Source organism: Lissotriton vulgaris, chromosome 7, assembly GCF_964263255.1.
Source record: "Lissotriton vulgaris chromosome 7, aLisVul1.2, whole genome shotgun sequence".
Lineage (NCBI taxonomy): Eukaryota > Metazoa > Chordata > Amphibia > Caudata > Salamandridae > Lissotriton > Lissotriton vulgaris.
Window position 1 is genome coordinate 290,615,993 of NC_141695.1, and position 14,179 is coordinate 290,630,171.

At 52.1% G+C, this 14,179-nt stretch overlaps 1 protein-coding gene and 1 pseudogene across 9 annotated transcripts in view; one reads left to right on the top strand and one right to left on the bottom strand.

The window, feature by feature from the left end:
• Nucleotides 1-14,179, bottom strand: part of LOC147701408 (zinc finger and SCAN domain-containing protein 26-like) — a 308,572-nt gene that overhangs the window by 22,682 nt on the left and 271,711 nt on the right. The gene's annotated exons all lie outside the window — the stretch shown is intronic.
• On the top strand, nt 288-1,495 carry LOC147701409 (18S ribosomal RNA; annotated as a pseudogene).

Genomic DNA, 14,179 nt, shown 5'->3' on the forward strand with positions numbered 1-14,179 from the left:
GCTCTAAGCAGTTGATTTGTAAACGTTGTTTGTGAGTAGACCACTCTTGTAGCAAAATCACCACAGCTGGCACCCCAGCCCAACCTGCTGGCGTCTCTATGACGATGTTCAGGACGGAACCAAAAATCGCCGAGCCATTCCCATGACTCCATGTTGGCCAGCCACCAGCTGATCTCCTCTCTGGCTTCCATGGTGAGGGTCACCTGTTGGGAGTACGAGAGCCCCGTGTGTAGGTGTGCTGCCCTCAGGCGCTGAATAGCACGGTAGTGGATGGGCCCTGGGAAGAAGACCTGGATAGAAGTAGGGGTGGGCTGAGTTGGCGTAGCACCACTACACGGAGTTCCACAGAGTTATGGAAAAAATCTGTGGAACAGGAGGCCATGTCCTACGGGCAGCCGAGGGTCCGTGTGACTGGAATGGGGGTCCCTTGTGACTGACTGTCCTGGGGGTCCAGATTGTTTACTTTGAAAAAATTTGAGTGGTCAAAGCAGGCCGGTCGCCTGAATACTTCAGCAAGGAATAATGGAATAGGACTCTGGTTCTATTTTGTTGATTTTTGAAACTATGGCCATGATTAGAAGGGATGGCCGGGGGCATTCGTATTGTGCCGCTAGAGGTGAAATTCTTGGACCGGCGCAAGACGAACCAAAGCAAAAGCATTTGCCAAGAATGTTTTCATTAATCAGGAACGAAAGTCAGAGGTTTGAAGACGATCAGATACCGTCAGAGTTCTGACCATAAACGATGCCGACTAGCGATCCGGCGGAGTTATTCCCATGACCCGCCGTGCAACTTCCAGGAAACCAATGTCTTTGGGTTCCTGGGGAAGTATGGTTGCAAAGAAGAATTTAAAGGAATTGACGGAAGGGCACCACCAGGAGTGGAGCCTGCGGCTTAATTTGACAACACGGGATACCTCTCCCTGCCCGGACACGGAAAGGATTGACAGATTGATAGCTCTTTCTCGATTCTGTGGGTAGAGGTGCATGGCCGTTCTTGGTTGGTGGAGCGATTTGTCTGGTTAATTCAGATAATGAACGAGACTCCTCCATGCTAACTAGTTACGTGATCCCAATCAGTCGGCGTCCAACTTCTTAGAGGGACAAGTGGCGTTCAGACACACGAAATCGAGCAATAACAGGTCTGTGATGTCCGGGGCTGCACGTGTGCTACACTGAATGGATCAAAGTGTGTCTACCCTTCGCCGACAGGTGCGGGTTACCCGCTGAATCTCGTTCGTCAAAGGGATTGTAATTATTTCCCATGAATGAGGAATTCCCAGTAAGTGCTGGTCATAAGCTCATGTTGATCAAGTCCCTGCCCTTTGTACACACCGCCCGTCGCTACTGCCGATAAGACGGTTTAGTGAGGTCCTCGAAAAGGTCCTGCTGTGGTCGGAAACGGCCCTGGCGGAGCGCCGAGAAGCCGATCAAACTTGACTATCGAGAGGACTTAAAAGTCATAACAAGGTTTCAGTAGGTGAACCTGGGAAGGATCATTAATGGCGGAGAAGGCCGAGTGACAGACGGCGCCAGCCCGTAGCCCACGGTCACCTCCTGTAAGCCCACCCTAGGCCCGGCCCTCGCACTGACTGGTCGGCGGAGTGGTCAGCGACCGCATGGGGTTCTTGGGTAAGGAACGACTGACTGTGGGACAGCGGACGGGGGGCAGCCCCGGCCCCTGATCCTTTCTCCAGGGAGGGTCACAGCAGTGGGCCCTCCCGAGACGGAATCCATGCTCACCCGGAACGAACCCTGCAGTGGGGGGGGGGGGGGGGTGGGGAATCGAATGGCAGTGCCTCCACGGGATGAGATCATCCCCCCACCCTAAAAAGGCCCTGCCACCCTGGGCCCTCCCGTGCCTGAGTCCTGGCCTGTCCAGGCTTCGGGTGACGTGTAGCAGCCATTTTTGCACGTCAGGGCAGCCTGGAAGAGAAGGAGCCGATGGCCTGCAAGGGGACCCCGGCTGCACGCGGTGGGAGGCATGTGGTATGGGGAGCTGTCTGGCTCTCCCCTTCCGGCGCCTCCGACCTGGGTAGGAGTGGGATGGGCTTCCCACCAACCCGCCGGCACTATTCTGGGCTGCCTGGCAACACACAGCTGATGTGCAGGTGGGGCGACCCTCCCTCGTTGCCAGGTACCCCGTTTGACCCGGTCCTGTGAGGCCGGGCCAAGGGGTTTGAAAACCCGTGCGGTCCTCCCCGGTTACCTCCAAAGGGAGCGTCGGCAGTGGGGCTGCTGCCCGGGGGAAGGAGCCTCCAGAGAAGTGGCCTCGGAGCGCCTGGTCACCCTCGCCAGACTGCAAGGGTGACTGCTGCGGGCCGAGCGACCAGATGGCCCTGCGGGCCGGGCCACCAGATGGTCCTGCGGGCCGGGTACCTAACTCCAACTTTTGTCCATACTTAGTGTTCTGTCAGCCCCCACTACGTGGGGCTAAATAGTCAAGGAAAATGGGCTCCCCGGCCGGCCGGCAGGGAGAGTACGTGGCCTGGGCTTAACCCTCCTTCGTTCTAGCTGAGGGTCGGGGCGCTGGGGACGGGGGTCCACCGGGGCCTAGGAACGCTATCCCCAGCATGGCTAGGGTTCGGAAGCTGGGACTAGGCCAGAGGCTCGAGCTCAGTCAGGCAGACCCCGGGGTGTGGGAGCTCCCTGGTCCTGCAAGCTATCCGAGGGTCCGGGCGCTCCCCAGCCTGGCTGCATTCAGAAGTAGGGAACAGGCCAGGGGGCGGGGTGGCTGGCAGCGGAGCAGAGATCTCTGCCCACCCCTAGATAGAAGAGGAGGCCTTCCAGGCTAGCCACCTGCATCAGAGAGATCCGAGGTTTGGCCGAGCCCGCCGCAGTTAGTGCCAGATCTTCTTTACCTTCCGGGAGGGAAGCCTGAGTGAGGCTTCGATGGAGTTGATCAAGAAACCTAGAAAAATCACCTTCTGGGAGGGAACTAGAAGGGATTTGGAATCGTTGATTACAAAGCCCAAGTTCTGCAGGAAGTCAACCGCTCTATAAAGCTGTATAGGTAACTTGTTGGGGCACTGCCCCATTCTAAAGGGATCGTCGAGGTGGACTATGAGTCTCATCCCATGCGACCTCAGGTGTTCCACAACCGGCTTGAGGACCTTCGTGAAGCACCAGGGTGCGGATGAGAGGCCAAAGGGAAGGGTGGCAAACTCTTAAGTCTCGCCCCCGCCAGAAAAACTGCAGAATTGTCCTGTGTGGGTGCGGGGCGAATTGGAATTGAGAGATAAGCGTGCATGAGGTTGAGACGAACCATCTAGTCATGTGGGCGGAGGATATCCTGCAACAGGTGGATCCCTTCCATTTTGAAATGGCGGTAGACAATCCACTTGTTAAATTTTAGTAGGCTGATGACTGGATGCTGACCCCACCACCTTCTCCTCCAGGTAAAGTTTTCTGATAAACCCTCTGGGATGTGGAAAGGCTGGGGATATAGAGCCTTTGGCCAAGAAGGACCGCACCTCGTCGTCCACTAGAGCAGACACCGCTGCTGAAAAGCCGATGGGATGCGGGAGATCGGCTTGAACATGAGTCCCATAAAACTCCATTTGGAACCCTTGGATTGTCTGTAGGCGTCCCACCGTGATGGAAGTCCAAACATGGAACAAATTCACCAGTCGGCCCCCTACTTATTCAAGGGAAGAAGGAAAAACACTCACCAGTGTTGTTAGAGGCACCTCGGCCTTTGGCTCCTCTGCCGTGTGGCCCACTGGTGGGGAAGAAGTTACCAAATCTGGCCTGTTCTTGGTACTATCCTTGGTGGAAGCCTTGTCCTCTCTGGGATTATGCTGTTTACAGTGTCGGCTGGCCGAGTAGCCCCTACCTCGACCGCCCCCGAGAAAACCAGGGAGTGAAATACCTTTTTAATTGAGGCCTGTGCTTTGAAGAGGGAGGTAAAAGTATTTACAAACCTCCCCAGCTCCTTGATCAAGGGTTCCCCAAAAAGGCTGCCTTGTGCGACAGGGCCCTCTTCCGAATTGGCCAAGTCTCCCAGCTTGGAGTCTACCTTAAGAAGAAAGGAGCGACGCCTCTCTATAGATAACTTGCAGTTCGCATTTCCCAAAAAGACAATCACACGCTGTGCCTAGGCGGAGAGAAAATCAGGGAACCTGAGGTCTTGACCTCTTCCGCCATGTCCAGGAACTTTGTTAGTGGGACAAGGGTATCAAGCAGCTTGTCCTGGCAACACAAAACACTACGGTAAAAGAGGACCTCGGGGAAATTTATAGACCTAGCTCTGGGTACAATCCCCAAGGAACCTGAAAACAACAAAAGGTACCAGAGGGTCTAAAATCAAACAAAGCTCAACGGTGTACAATAACCACCTAGCCAACCACAGTCCCTCATTCTCTCAGGGGTCAAAAATGATCGACACAAAAGGCTCTCAAGGGATGAGGAAAATACCCATCAGTCACCATACGGATCCGCCCTTCATCATTTGGGATTTTATCCGGACCACCCGTCTGAGAAAATCAGTGCCACAATCAAAGGATGACCTGGTGGTAAGGAGGTCCCTTAAGTGGTTATTGATTACAGTGTGGTCTACCACTCGATATTAATGAGTGGAAAAAGGCATGGGACTGGGGTGTGCAGTGCAAATCACTGTGACTGAAAAAGAAACCAAGACAAGAAAGTGTGTTAAAATTGGTCAAAAGAGCACGGAACAACTTTTATTCTGTGTATGCTCTCAATACCAAGATTAAAAATATATATATACCCTTAGGCAGTCAAATTAGGTTGACTGTCTGAGGTGAGGTCGGTCGACATGTTTCAGCAAACACGGACTATTGCGTCCTTGCTTTCATCAGGACCAGAACTATGATGCTAGTGCTACTGCACGAGGTGAAATAAATCATAAAGTGAAAAAGTGACAAAAGGAGAGGAGAAACAAGTGCAAAAAGTCACCTGTATGATCCAAATGCCATTACAGTTAGTGCTGTTCACTTAATCTGTAAGGTAGAATTGCCTCACCCCACCTGGCAGTGGCTCAGGGGAAAATGAAGCACCGCTCTATCCGTCGGTACTCCGTGGCCGGCGTCCTAGCCTGCCAGGATCTGTCTATCCCTTTTTTTAGGATCCTTAAACTTTTGCAAGAAGGTGGCCTTCTGGTGGTCTATATTGGGCGCCTTCCCCACCTTGCCCTCAAGGGAAGGTTGGGAACACTCAGAGGCGTTCCTCTAGGGGGGCCACGGCCTCAGATGCTGCCTTATAGATTGATGCCTCTACCACATTGTAAAAAATCGTCCTCCCAGGGAAGCCCACCTACAGGGTCCTCCTCCCCTTGGGTATCCTCAAAGGGTTCCATCTGTGGGAGATATCCACAGCTGCCCTTTAGCTTGAAGCGAGGAGTGATCTCGCTCTGGGATACACCAACGAGGTGACAGGCAAAGGGGGATCCCAGGCAGAGTGCTAGATAATGGGGGCTGGGTGTCAGCCTAAACTTTAATGTGAGCACATCTCACTTTTATAAGGCCAGTCCCCAGGGACACATCACCCCAGGTGCAAAGAGATTTATGGGGCAACACGTCTGGGAGGTGGTTCCTGCGGGACAATATTCCATCCCACCCAATGCTGACTCCCTAGCAATGTGGTACCGATCCCTAGATCAAAGGAGTGTAAAACTTTCTCTGCCCATGTGGCAGTACAGACCCTTGAAAAAAAGGGGTCTCCCTCCAGACGGATCATGGCTAACAACGCAGAGCTGCTCCGAATCCTTTGGAATGTGCGGAATGCACTGAACGCAGAAAGCGCATCTTGGCCTGAGGCATCAATTAGTGGGAGGATCGCACAGCGGAGCCGCACCAACTGAAAGCAGCCGCGAAGGAGCATTGCTACTTTCCCGCAGCTGGTCAATTATAGCATGAACTGCAATAAATAATCAAAGGAAAACATTCCCAATTAAAAATTACCACAAAGTGATACTGGGTAAGGGCAGAGTGCCAATTACACAAAGCAGATGAAATACAGAGGTAAAAAAAAACCCCAGGGCATAGTAGTTGCATCGGTACACCTCACCCCACAACCCTCACCACCCAAATGATACACAGACACGAAGTTTGGGAGTAAGAAGTTGCAGGTTTATTTGCGGTCCAAATAACAGAGTGGGTTAACTGACAGGCGACCCCCCCTAGGCCCCGCAACCCCTTGTTGCAGGGCGCCTGAAGATGAGCCAATACCGCGGACACCCTGGCCAGGTGTCGATTCCGGGAGGCACCAGCCTCCCACCGGTGGACCTACCGTCCACCTGCCCCGCCCTCCAGACAAGGGAGAGTCAACTCACACCTTGCCCATCCAGGCGGGGCATTTATTAGCAAACCCCCGGTTGTTCAGGCTTACAACTGCCCTAAGGACTAACGGGGTGCCGTTGAACCAAGTCCCCGAAAAGGGCCCCTCGGCTTACATATGACTCAGTTGTGCCTTGCACTGAGGCTTCAGGTCCTGTTCCTGCGCCTGTTCTGCATGTGTCAGGGGGATCCCTTGTAACACCTCCTGCAACCTAGAAAACATAAATACAACATTAATATGTTCCCCTCACCACTTCCCCCCTTCCAGCGGGTGAGCAGTAGGGAGGGGAGCTGGAAACCGCGGGCCTCGCGTCCGACGTCGTGGTGGGGGGAGAGAGCGGGCCTAGGGGGGCTAACGGGCCTGAGGCTGGCGAGGGGGCAGCCTGGCGACCGTGGTAATGGCAAGGGGGCAGCAGCAAAGAGGGCGCCGGGAGGGAGGAGCTCCCTTAAAACCTCCCAGGAAAAGGGGTGGGGGGCTTGACCTGGCATGACCCGCCTCCCCCGCCCCTACCCGCCCACGGGCTGTCCTCGGTTCCCTGCGGCCTACTACGGGGTTTGCCCTCCCATGGGGGTCCCTTGCAGGGACCTCGGGCCTCCCTCATAGTAGTTGCATCGGTACACCTCACCCCACAACCCTGACCACCCAAATGATACACAGACACGAAGTTTGGGAGTAAGAAGTTGCAGGTTTATTTGCGGTCCAAATAACAGAGTGGGTTAACTGACAGGCGACCCCCCCTAGGCCCCGCAACCCCTTGTTGCAGGGCGCCTGAAGATGAGCCAATACCGCGGGCACCCTGGCCCTGGCCAGGTGTCGATTCCGGGAGGCACCAGCCTCCCACCGGTGGACCTACCGTCCACCTGCCCCGCCCTCCAAACAAGGGAGAGTCAACTCACACCTTGCCCATCCAGGCGGGGCATTTATTAGCAAACCCCCGGTTGTTCAGGCTTACAACCGCCCTAAGGACTAACGGGGTGCCGTTGAACCAAGTCCCCGAAAAGGGCCCCTCGGCTTACATGTGACTCAGTTGTGCCTTGCACTGGGGCTTCAGGTCCTGTTCCTGCGCCTGTTCTGCATGTGTCGGGGGAGTCGCCTTGCACTTTATCCACAGCCTTGGGCGTGGCAACCGCCGCGCCCAGGGCCCCCACTACCTAGCCTTAGTCTTCCTCTATCTACACCCGGCTAACTCTAGCGCTTCACCCAGGTCTAACAGGAAGATCGCCATGCCCACTTTGGACAGATGGACCCCATCAGATTACCAGCACCCGATGGACTTGGCGTGCAGCAAACCATGCCTAATGAAACCTACCCCTATTTGTTCGCTGAATTTCCGCATTGCTGCATTGACTCGCCTGCGAGTGACTTCTAACGCCCCTTGTGATAATGCCCCGTGCCAGATAGGCCTGGGTGATATTTCTGACCAGTATATGCTGCACTGTCCTAATTTGCCGCTCAAGGTGCTTAGGTCCTTCCTCATTGTGTCCAATAAACGCCTTTTGCCTAAAGCCACCAGATCGTTCCCCCCCAGATGCACCACTAAAATGTTTGGCTTTCGCCTGTGCTCCTTCAAGATTCCCTGCAGCGTCCCTAACAGTGCTGCCCAGCGCATTCCAGGGATGCCGAACCATGGTATGTTTGTGTTGATAAAGCCATGTTTCCAGGTGTTGGCCCTCACCCATCTCGCCAGTCTGGTGACATAAGAGTGCCCCATCACCCACACCTCTGCCCCTGCAATAAAACACAGTGTGTTGATATTGTTGTTTATTAAAACTTAAAGCACAGCAATCAAAACACAACACTCCAATTCACATCTAATTGTGGCACATAATATAACTTCTTGTCCCCGTTCGCGGGGTATACACAAATTACAAGTCCTAGACCACGGGTCTGGTCAACGGGCGTATCACGCTCAATGGTCTAACATACCTCCTGTAACAGTTGGAATCCCAACGCCCTACTTTTTTTATTGCTTCGGCCGGGAGGCCCACCCTAAAGGCTGTGGTGGCCGCTCCTATCCTGAAGGAATGTGAGCTAAACTTGGCGCCATTTGTGGTGTACCCTGCCCTGAACAAGCACCCTTGCATTACATGGTCCACCTGGTACTTTGTTACTGGGGAACAGTCAGCGTGGATGAGCTGCAGCCCATCTGCATGCGGGCGGCTTGACAGGAACTTGGTCAGCAGGGCCACCGGGCAGTACTTGTCATTACCCAAGCGCTGTAAAGTAATTGTCCTACCTTTACCTGACTGGTCCGTTTTGGATATTTGTAAAAAGATCTCGGCTGACTCAGCTGTTGCGCGTACGTCCCGGATCGAGATTGCCCTGTGGCAGGACTCTTTTTTGGACCGTGCTACTAGCTCGCTGATCCTAAATGCTCCAAAGAAAGCAAGGCTAAATGTAACTGCAAAGAGGGCTTCTTCAAAGGAGTCATGGGTGACTATGGGCAAGGCGTCTATCATGTTCTTTAAAGTGTCATAATCTATGGGAGTCCTCTGATCGATCAATTTCGGCATCACTCTGGCCCACCCCTTGAGTGCCGCCCTAGTTGGAAAAGACGTGGTCGGGTCCCACTGACCTAGCAGGCGAGCATGGTGCCCTATGGCCGCTAAGTGCCCTGCCATCCAAGAGTGACTCTTGCCCTCATCCTTCGCCCAAACCATGAAAGCCTGCACTTGGTCCCCTAGTCTTGAGGCGTCCTGCTCCCATGGGCCCATAATTTCGCCGAATGTTCTAACACAGGCTTGGTATCTCCTCATCGTTCTCGGTGCCAATGACAACTCTCCTAATTCTCTGATGCGCTGCGCCACCGCAGCAGGTGCCAAAGTCGCGCCGGGAAAGGCGTCATCTCCTCCCTCGCTCGCGGCCACGCCTCTCGGAACCGCTGCCAATGGAAACGTGAGAGAGCGTCAGCAGCCGTGTTTTGAACCCCTGGGATGTGTTTAGCTTTGCATTCAACATTATTAAAAAGACAGACCTTGACCAGTTCCCTGAGTAGACATAACACAAGAGCGCAGGACGCTGACTGGGTGTTGATGGCTTGGACCACCGCCATGTTATCTGACCATAGCACCACTCTTTTCGCGGACAGCAAGGCAGGCCAGAGGTGGAAAGCAACAACTACTGGGAATAGTTCCAACACTGTTATGTTGGAGGTGATCTTTTTCTTCCTCCAAGCATTGGGCCACCCCGCCGCGCACCACTCTTTGTCAAGGATAGCCCCAAACCCATCCCTGCCTGACGCGTCAGTAAACAGCGCCAGCTCTTGGCTGCTGGTCCAAGGCTCCCTCCATATCACTGATCCGTTAAAGTGCTCAAGGAAGTCCCCCCACACCTTAAGATCCTCCTTGACCCCAAAACTCAACCTCACCTGATGGTGCTTGCGCTTTATCTTTGCTGCTGACTTGGCCAACCTGCGCGCAAACGCCCTACCTGCCGGAATGACTTTCGTGGCGAAACTTAATCTCCCATGCAGGCTCTGAATGTCTTCTAATGTCACTTTGTCCTGCCCTAGCACCTTTTTTATCTGTGCTGCGAGCTCAAGGACCTTGTCTGCCGGTAGCCTTGCCTCACCTAATGCTGTGTCAATTAGGATGCCCAAGAAAACTAACGCCTGCGCAGGTCCCACTGTCTTCCCAGGGGCCAGAGGCACGCCAAGATGCTTAGTCATTCTTTGGAATTTAGCCAGTGCCTCCGCACATTCAGCTGTCCCTGGCCTGCCCACAAACAAGAAGTCATCCAGGTAATGAGTTACGCCCTGTACCCCTTCAATGTCCTGCAGGACCCATTGCAAGAAGGTGCTGAATGCTTCGAAAAAGGCGCAAGAAATAGAGCAGCCCATGGGCATGCATCTATCGTAGTAGTATTCATTGCCCAGCCTGAAGCCCAATAAGTTCTGGCAAAGCGGATGAACCGGCAGAAGACGGAAGGCAGACTCGATGTCCGCTTTTGCCAGCCATGCCCCTTTCCCAGCTCTTCTCACGAGGTCCATGGCCACGTCAAATGAACAATACGAGACAGAACAAACCCCTTCCTCAAGATGGTCGTTTACTGATTCTCCCTCGGGATATGACAGATGATGGATCAGCCTAAAGGCCCCTGGCTCCTTCTTTGGTACTATCCCTAGTGGTGACACCACAAAGTTGTCTAGTGGTGGGTGGGTGAAAGGGCCAGCCACCCTCCCCAGCTCGAGTTCCTTGCTTACTTTGGCTCTCACTACCTCAGGGTTATCCTTTGCGGATTTCAAATTATCTGCGTCCCTGGCGACCGGCACTCCTACGAATGGTATGACAAATCCTTCAGCAAAACCCCCCAGGAGCAATGTCCTGTCGATTCTGTTTGGGTATTTGTTTAATAGTGGCAACATTCGCTCCAGAATTATCGGCGAGGGGCCCTTAACTGCGCCTCGCTCCGGGGGAGCTGCAAGCCACTCAAGGGAGTTTCCAGGCGGGCAAGGCATGTTCATTCTTTGTGTACTGGATGGAGAGGGGGGGAGCAGGTTTGGGGGGGGCGGTCGTTACGTGGGGTGTTGGTGGGTTACTTGTTTTGCCAGGACCCACCTCTCCCTCTCCCACCCTGATAGCTACCTGGCTTTTGACCTTTGCTTGTTCTACAAGATCCCGCTTGGTGTTGCCCTCCACAATTGCTACATGTGTGGGTGAATTTGCATGAGCTACCCCAATGGCAATGGCCCCCGTTGAACAACCTGCATGACCCTGGTGAAGACTTCCCGACTCCTTTCTTCTGACCTCTCCCTCTCTGGCCCCCGCGAAAGGGCGGCGTCCTATGTTCGTACTGGGCCCCAGGGGAGCTTTTGTCTGAAGACCCTGCCATTGATTTCTGCGCCTTGCTCTTTGTCGCAACCCCTTGAAGTGCCCTGGACCCCATATGGTCCATCCAAAGCTGCACCTCCTTATGATCCCACCGCATATTGGGACATCTTGACATTTTCTTCCTGAATTCCCTGTCGTAATCGAGCCAACCTACTCCTCCCCACTTCTTTGCTTCATTGTGGATGAGCCTCCCGTACTGCACTAGCCCTGGTCCCTGATCACTAAACTTTTCTACAATCACAGAATGTAAGATGGCAAACGCTTCCAACCAGTTATCAATGCTTTTCTCCGGCCAGGTCTGAAATCTCACTTTCTTCTCCTCTTCCTTGAGCCCTGCCTTGCGCACATCCGCCCCTTGTTGACCCAGAGTAGAGAGAAAATGTCAATAAACTCTCTCTTCCAAATTAATTCTTTCGCTGCTTGTGGCACCTCCCAGGATAGACACGATCGCCCTGATAACAAAGGCGCGTCGAATTGTATCTCTTCCTCGCTAGGCAGCAATGGGGAAGGGACAGGCAGCAGTAGAAACACCACTTATGTTTGGGTGCGAGCAGCGAAGAAAGAGGATGAGTGGGCAGTGCTGATGGACTATAAACCTGATGTGTGATACGTGATTGGTTGGAGAACAAGAGTATCGTCCTGTTGCACTCTATTGTTTTTTGTTGTTGACATTCCCAATGTCTCATGGGAATTGTAGTTTGTTGAAGTTAGTTTTAAAACGGCTGTTGTTCATTCAAGTGGAGAAAGATAAGGATAATCCTCGCCTCCGGTCTGGACATAGAATGATTTTTGTTACATTTTCATTATCAACACTTATTGTTAGAATTTTGTTTGCTATGGAGGCCTCAACACTTCAAATGAGCTCTCGGTGCAGTAAGGATATTGGGCTTATATGTGATATTGATGAGCCTTGCTCATCAATATCACAATCTTCACCCATTGCTAACTCCATGGCCTTTTTGCAACTTTCTGCTGGTTACATCCTCTGAGCATCATAATGATGTATGATGTCTCTGCATCTTGCATCTTTTGTAGTTAAAAAAAATAACGGAGTCATCGCTAGGAAGAGTTTTTTTTTAAATGGGAGTGACTGCTACAGAACTATACCCAACTCCCGATGTACCACTTAAGAACCTGTGTGTGCCTGCTTCGTCCTAGATCTATTAGCCATCTGAGCACTTTCTTGAGGTCTATGATCAAGAGCTACTGCTCAACAGTGACTTACTAGATGCTATTCCACAACTAGGAAAATTATATTTAACAATAATGATGCAGCCCTGGTATTCTACCAACCCTGCCCTCACAGAAAGAAAGTCCTTTTTGCTACCCTTCTGACAGAGATAATGGTGAAATAGCAACTCGTAAAACCAGCCTCACTACACAGCAATTTACTTTTGATGACCTCGCTGTCAAGCTAGAAAATGAGGCAAGCACAATAGTCTGAATATAGGCAATTGGGGAGGAGTAACAAAATCTTTTGAATTGAACGAGGGAATTTTTCAAATAAACCAAGATGATACATTCCATATTGCAAGATATCACTCTTAAATACAGAAGCAAAACGAGTTACGGGAATACTTTCCCAGTGTCTCGTCACCCATATGAAGGGGTGGGGTTGCGCGAATACCACTGTTCAAGGCATTACTGACAAAGAAGGTACGGGACTCCAACTTAGGGCCTGGATACTAAGCGGCTATGCTTCAACCCATCGCTAGCGTTGGGGCAAACGGACACCTCTCACACGTTTTACCGGTGACTAGGGGCACAAGACAAGGATGTACCCTGTCCCTCCTCCTGTTTGCACTCTATAACCAGGGAATGACATTTGAAGGGCATCCCTGTATGCCGAAGTCCTGCTGGTGATGGTCTCCGGTCCCAAAATCTCAATCTTGACTCTCCTGGGAGAACTAGACCGGTTGAGCTGAGCCTTCAGTTTGAAAATGAACACCCTAAAGTCACAAATTCTGAGTATCCCTGCCTCCGTACCCGCCTCATGCCTTAAAGATGAACCCGAAAGGTCCTACCAATTCCTGTGGTCACTACAGCATTTACCCTATTTGGGCATAAAAATCTGCTCCTCCACAGACAAGACTGCCATGCGAAATTACAATGAACTATTGAACACTGCACATAATGACTTGGAGAGTTGGTAGATGGGTGGTCTGTCAAGGCTGGGCTGCATTGAAGCTGTTAAGATGATACGGTTTGCCAAGATCTTTTACCTGATACAGATGGTTCTCCTGACTCCGCCACCAGGGACCCTGCACAAATTGCAACAACTTATCGACCAGAAGCATGCAAGCATAGATCATACCAGGCATTAGAGGGGGAGAGGCCTGGGGATCCCCTACTTACTACACTACTATGCTGCAGCACACCTCTGCTACATGGTGGAACTTCACTGGCCACCCACAGATAAACATTAGTGCTTCATGGACCAACTAGTGGCAGGCGTGCACATTTGGAAAATCCCTTGGTTACCAATACCAGTGGAGTGTATACTCATCCCCTTTCTGAAAAGCAACGATGGAGGTGTGGGACAGTCTGACGGCACAAAGAGGACTTAGTGTATCCCATTCTCGCTGACCCAAATCCACTGCAGCAATGTGCTCACCTCATGTAGCCTGGCAAACAGCTAATTGTAAGAGGATAGGAGGCATCTACACCACAGCCGCATAACCACGTTTGAGCAATTAAAGCGAAACTTTAAGATGCTGGAAGCCGAACAATTATGACATTTGCAAAGCCGACATTAGGTTACTTAACTGTTGATAAAACTAACTCCCCCCTCATATTCCCTTAGAAAATAGCTCATCCCACAAAATGACAACAAGCACACACTAGCCAACATTTACAAAGGATTGAGGAACCACAGAGTACCCTCTACCTCGCCTGCTCAGAAGAGAAGGGAGGTAGAATTTGGCCATACCCTATCCATTAGGGAATGGAGAGAGATATACGCCCCAACACGAAATCTCAGCAACAAGTATAGTCAGCAAAGAAGGAATTATTAAAATGGCACACTACTGGTACTACTCACCTGACCGCATTTAT